We start from the raw sequence: 6,716 nt of genomic DNA, 5'->3' as shown, positions 1-6,716 counted from the left end.
AGAGTTTTTCTATGTACCGGGTCTGTCCACCCTTTTCTAGGGTACCCGGTAAACCTTTCACACATAGATTCACATCATCAACCAATCACCAATCGCATACCAACATCTCATTTTATATTTATAGATCAATAGGACAACATTTAAACAGATCATACAATTTATACTTTAACCATCAAGAAACGTAATTAGGTTATTTATTCCAAATTAGTTAAAAGATAAAAATAATAATTAGGCAATCAACAAATGAGAAAGCAATTAAAATTTATAATTTAAAGCACACGGTATAACAATAAGCAATTATGCAGTATAAGAAAATAAATAGGCAATACGAATATGCTAGGGTAATTATAAACTAACTGGTTTCGCCTCCATTGGTGATCTGAAATTAATTTTACGATTTTTTTTCTAATTTTCACAAAATATTATGTTATCAATTATTAAGCTTCAATTTACCATAACATAAAAAAAAGTGAGGAATTTTTGCTATAGATTAGTATTAGAAATATCGTATTTTTCACTGTGCCTCCTAACGGTCACCCGAATTTTATGGATTTTTCATGCAAAAATTAAAATACCCATCACGTATCCAAAAATACCCCAAAAGACCAAAATAAGTGTTTTTTAAGTTTTTTAGTCAATTTAGGGTTCTAACACGGTAGCAGCGCCATGCTCCGTCGTCAGCGATGACGATTCCTCTTGGTCAGGCCGTTTTCAACCAATTTTGGTCAGTTTTGGCAGATTTTTCATGAAAACCTACAAAAAATGAAGTTAAGGGGCCTCTGTTGGCCGAAAAAGGCGAAAACTAAAACCCTTATGGCTAGAAGAGTCTCCGGGTGCGGTGGCTCTATTGTTTCTCCTTTGTTGTTGGGGTGTTTCTTCGGCTAACCTACTCAAAATGAAACGAGGAACACAACAATTAAAAAATTGTAGAAAACGGTAAACGGGAAGGAGCTTGTCGGAAGGAGTTTTTGATTTCAACTGCAGCTACTCGACCAAGCTTCACTCGTGTTTTTTGGCTCACCGGTTGACCTTTCGGCTCCGATATGGGCATAGAGAGATTCGAGATTAAAATCATAGTGGAGGGGAAGAAACTCTTATCTTTTTTATGTCGGCTGTGGCTCTGGTGCGACGATGATGGTGGTCGATCTCCTTCTCTAGCATTTGGTTCACTTTCTAGCTGCCCTTCTTCTTCTTCTCCGGTCACCTCTCTGTCGGCTAGGGTTTTGGTTCCATGTGAAAAGGAGTTTAAATAGTCCTCTCCATTCGATCTAGTCTGTTTGTCTGAGTCGACGTGGAGTGAAGAGACCCGTCTGATCATTGCCTGTTTATGCAAATCACGTGTGCAAATCAGGGTCGTCCATCACGATCAATCTCATCCATCCAATCGTGTTTAAAGAAGAAATAAATTTGGGTCGTTCGTGCGCGCGAGATGCGATCTGGATCGTTGGATTTCCCAAGCACGCGGATCGCCCACATGGCCTCCCACATGGCACTAATGTCAGCGTGCTTTGTCCCGCAGCGTGCTTCGGTTCGTCAAGGCTTCTAATTGGGCCATTCCACGTTGCTGAATTTTTTTTTACATTTTGATCCCCAGTTTTGAATTTTTCTTTCAAAAGCACCCTTTGTAATACCTGAACCATGAATTTGGCCCAAGATCAATTTTGGTAATTATAAAAAAATAATAAAATTATTTTTAAATTATTTTAATTTAGTTTTATTAAATTATTTGAGAAAAATAGGTTATGGGTGTAATTAAAAGCAATTTTGGAGAAAATATGTGAAAATTTGAGTTCAGGGGATATTTTTAAAAGAAAAATTAGAAATAGGGTGTCAAAATTATAAAAAAAAAATTCGGTCACGTGGGACAGCCCAATCAGCAACCCTGATGAACCGGAGCATGCCGCGTGGTAAAACACACTGACATCAGCGCCATGCGGGCGATCTGCTGGCCCAGGTTTGATCCTGCGTGCATGAACTGCTCAGATTCGTTCTCTCTCCTTATGCACGATCGGACATCGAGATTAATTGCAATGAACGGTACAAATTCACCCACACAATCAGTCTAAACAGGTAACGATCGGATGACTCTCCTCGCTCCATGTCGACAAGAAAGAATAGTCCAGATTGACGCAAAATGAGTATAAAAAAATCATATCATAGAGGAACCCTAACCATAGTCGTTCTGCCCTCGTCGGAGAAGAAGGACCAGCTGCTGAAGAAGAAGGCTGACCGCCAATCGCCGCCGCACCAGAGCCTCCGGCGACTGCCAAAAAAGGTAAAATTTGCCCCTACCCGCTTGAAATTTGATTTCGAGCCTTCCTGTAGCCATATCAGAGTAAAAGAGAAGACGGGTGAGGTAGAAATCGCAAACAAAACTCGTTGGAGCTGCCGCGGCCAAAACCCAAAACTCCCTCTAATAAGCCCCTTTATGTTTTCCGTTTTACGTGATTTTTTGGTCATTGTGTTCATCGTCTTTTTCTGTGCAAGTTAACTGAAGAAGAAACTCTAGTTGTGAAGGAGAAATGACAGAGCCGCTGCACCCGGAGACCCCCCATCGATAAGTTTGGTTTTTCTGTGATTTCCAGCTAACCAAGGCTCCCTAACGTGTTTTTTTGTTGAGGTACATATAAAACTGGGCAAAACCTACCAGGTCGAGGCGAATCACTGCTATGGGCGGTAGAGCCGGCGTTGAAACACGGCGACGGCACCGTGCCGGAACCCTAATATTGGTCGGAAAGAGTTTTCGACACCGATTTAAGATTTTTAGAGTATTTTTAGTTGCATGACGAGTATTTTAAATTTTCGTAAGAAAATTTAGAAAATTCAAAACCCGTTAGGAGGTGTAGTAGATAGCGCAACATCTTGAAACACTGATTTAGGTAAGGATTCCTCATCTTATTCTCGGTTATGGTAAATTCAAGATTAATAATCAATAGTTGTGTATTTTGTAAAAAAAATAGAAAAATCCTAAAAATATTACAGGTCACTAGTGGAGGCAGAACTAGTTAGTTTACATTTGTCCTGATTCCCTGTTTATTTTTCTATACTGTATAAATTGTTTAATATTATACTATGCATGTTTACACTGATAATTTTTATAGTTTTCTCGATTATCTGGTTCATTTGATCATTTCATGCATGATTTATCTAGTTATTTAGTTACTCGGTTATTGGTTATGATAAATTAAATTACTTGTTTAAATGTCCTTTAAATTGATCAGTGAATATGACATGAGACATTAATATGCATTTAGCGTTTATTTTGTTGATGAAGATCTTTATGTGAAAGGCATATTAGGTATTCTGGAAAAGAGCAGACGAGTCCGGTACATAGAGAACCCTATTGTGAATGTTACTTCAGTTGGACAGGACTTAGAAGTCTCATACCGAAAGGGTTTGGAAGATATAGTTCATCCTCATACCAGATGGGGTATCGAGGCGATAGAATGTTTGACGCTCATTACCGGACAGAGTATGGGGACGACCAGTTAATTGATAAAATTTGATATTTAATTCACGCATATGAGAACATCTCTTGAACTCCCAGAGGTACCCGTAAGCAGGTAAAAAAGGAAGAATTATGATCCTATGAATGAAATTAAAATGTCATTTACTTATTTATCTTCATAGGTTGATTTTAGAAAAAACGTAACGGTACGTATCGAATAAATTTTTTTGAAGTTAAATGTATTTACTTAAAGTGTAAGGGCTCCATTAGTTGTTTTCTTATTTTTACCAACATTCAATTTTCTATATATGTGATTAGTTTGATATATTTACTGAGTTAGTGTAGCTTACCATTTCATTAATCATTTCGTATCAAGAAGACCAAGATCGAAATTTCGATCAACAAGAGAGTTGTGAGTAATTCACCACTTGGATTCCCTTCAAGTGCTAGTGAAGATTGTTCTAAAATGCTTATTTATTCTATTTTTTTAATTACTATTTGTCTTTTAAAAGAGACATTCTCGTAATCCTATTGAGTCTTATAAATTATTGTGTAAGGAATGTAAACCCTAACTTTATTATCTGCTTCCGCATTTAAATTATAAATTCATTTTTTTTAAGTTCTGGGCCTTTACACTCCTCCTTATTCACAGTTTCTCAATTTTTCTCAAAAATTTCACAAAATTAAAATAGAATAAAAAATTAAATTATTTTAGTATATTATTTTATTAATTATAAAATTATTCCAGGCTAAATTTTCGAGTCTGAGTGCTACAACTCTGATTTGATTTCATATTGATAAATGCATGGATATGTAGATTAATTGCTATTTTATGGGGAGAAACTTACAGTGAATGAATTTTGAAAACATAAAGGGAAAATTTGTTGTCTCTTTTCATTTATTTGTTTTCGAGTTAAACAAAAAAAACATTTTTTAACATAAAAATGCTAGATAAAATTCTAACATGTAATGCATATAGACATAATGAATTTCTTGTCACTGCATATTATACTTGCAACTTGATTTTTATCGTATTGAGTTATGTGAACTCACTTCATGTCATTAACAGATAAAGTAGGGATGGAGCCGGGATCCGAGTTGTTGGTTACGGAGCCTAGTCTTTAGCGCCATAGGGCAGTGGTTTTCTTTGTAGCGGGTTGTAGTCTGTAAAAGTTTATTTTAGTATGGATACTGATTGCTGGAGATGTATGATATGGTTTTGTCATTTGATGTATATGTAGAATTGTAAGTTTTCATTGGGTTTGAACAATGAATTGTGGACAAGTTTCCTTTATGTGTAATTAAATTGGCATGGAATTTACGTGTTGAGTCATAGAATTGTTTTATCTTACGCCGTTGAAAGAAAAAAAAAAGGCCGTTATAATTATAAAAAAAGCTTTATTTAGGATTTTTTTTTTAAAAAAAATTATTATCTACTTAAATTTGAACACACAAATTTATTGGATGATTAATTCAAAGAAATAAAAGATTAGAAACTTAATTGACAAAACCAAAACGAGAAAGTTACAGGTGAAAGATCAAGTTTGTAATTAAGCCAAAATTTTTATTAGGAATTGCATTTCAAAATAATACTATAAATTTATAAATCAAATTGTAACAGTAAAAATTTTAAGATTAAATACAACATATCACATACTAGTACACAAGCATTAATGAGTAATTTGTCTTTGTTGAAATTCATAATTAAAAAATTAAGAATAATATTAAAAATACTCTTGCACTTTTACATCAGTATTAAATTACATCTTATATATCTAATGTTATAAAACTATTCTCTATCAAATTACTATTTCCATTAAAATTAATGTAATTTATTTTTCTTACAAATTAAATAAAAATATTATTAAAATAAAAATCTAATAATAAGTAAAAGATGAAATAATAATTTTTAATTAATAATTTAATCTAAAGTTTCTTAAAAAAGTTTTGGATTTTATCAGAAGGTGAAAATGAACCATGTATTTGACTTGAGCTGTGAGCTGTGAAGTGACACGTGGCAGAAAGTGACAATGACAGTTCAACGGCGCTTGAAAATAAATAGCGAAGAGGAGGCGTGACAAGAGACGTGAAACCAAAAGCTGTTTGGTTTGTAGTAAGATTTTGAAAAGTGCTTCTTCACAAGTGGACGCCCACTCCTCTGCCTCCCAAACGGATTCCTTCTCGGCCCCCCACCCCCCCACTCCCTTTTAGGCGCGTGTTCTCACTCCTCACTAGAATATTATATTATTATAAAATAACATTAGTCAAATCCCAACCAATTGCAGCCCCACTTATTTCTTTAAATTATACACCTGCCTGCATTACTTTTGTCTCTACCTTAATTTTCTAGTGAAAAAAGAAAAATATATAAACAAAAAGAAAATTGAAAATTCTTTAAATTATTGTTTATATATATATATATGGTAGACAGATGTATTTAGTCAGAAATATATATAAATTATTGTTAGAATTTGAATCAAATGTTTTAACTATAATACTCCCATTATGTCTGGAATAATTTTATAAATGATGATGAATTTATTTATAAAATTATATAAGTTTGGTTAAAAAAAATATGTAAATTATATTATGGTTACAAAAAAATTTGAGCAATAAATGGAATTTCATGTAGAATTAGAATGACCACATTCTAATTTCTACGAAAATTATGAATTTTGAATATATTTTATTAATTTTATATAAATTCAAGTTTTATCATTTTTGTTAACATATTATTTTTTAATTAAAATAAATATAAATTTACTAATAAATTTTGTGCAAATTATGAATTTGTTTCTAACATAATTTTAAGATTTATTTAAGTTTATACGCATGTGTATTAATTATAAATTAAAATAATAGTGATTTTCTTTTCAATTAATTTAAAATCATTAATTTTCTTGATTACTGCAATTAATATGTGATATTTTATTCTTTTAATAAATTTTTAATTAACTTATGAACAAAAATAAACAGAATTTCGGAAATGTGAGTTAATATATTAATTTAAAATATATTCTAATCCTAAAAGATATAAATAAGTAATAAAAATATGTTCAATTAATATTTACTTAAGTATTTATAAAAAATAAATTAGATTTATGCAAATTAATTTACAATGCAGGTAGATTATTAATTTTTGACTATTTATACTTTTTTATTCTATTCAATTTTAAAAATAAATTCAACGTAATTTGTGCTGCGTGCGTATACGCGCCACAAATAAGAGTGCAATATGTGAACCATACAACTGTTACCAGCCTTTTGG

This window comes from Carica papaya, chromosome 9 (genome assembly GCF_054855325.1).
Source record: "Carica papaya isolate Zhongbai chromosome 9, ASM5485532v1, whole genome shotgun sequence".
In the NCBI taxonomy this organism is placed as follows: domain Eukaryota; kingdom Viridiplantae; phylum Streptophyta; class Magnoliopsida; order Brassicales; family Caricaceae; genus Carica; species Carica papaya.
The sequence above is the reverse complement of the archived record's forward strand: the minus strand, read 5'-3'. Positions refer to the sequence as shown.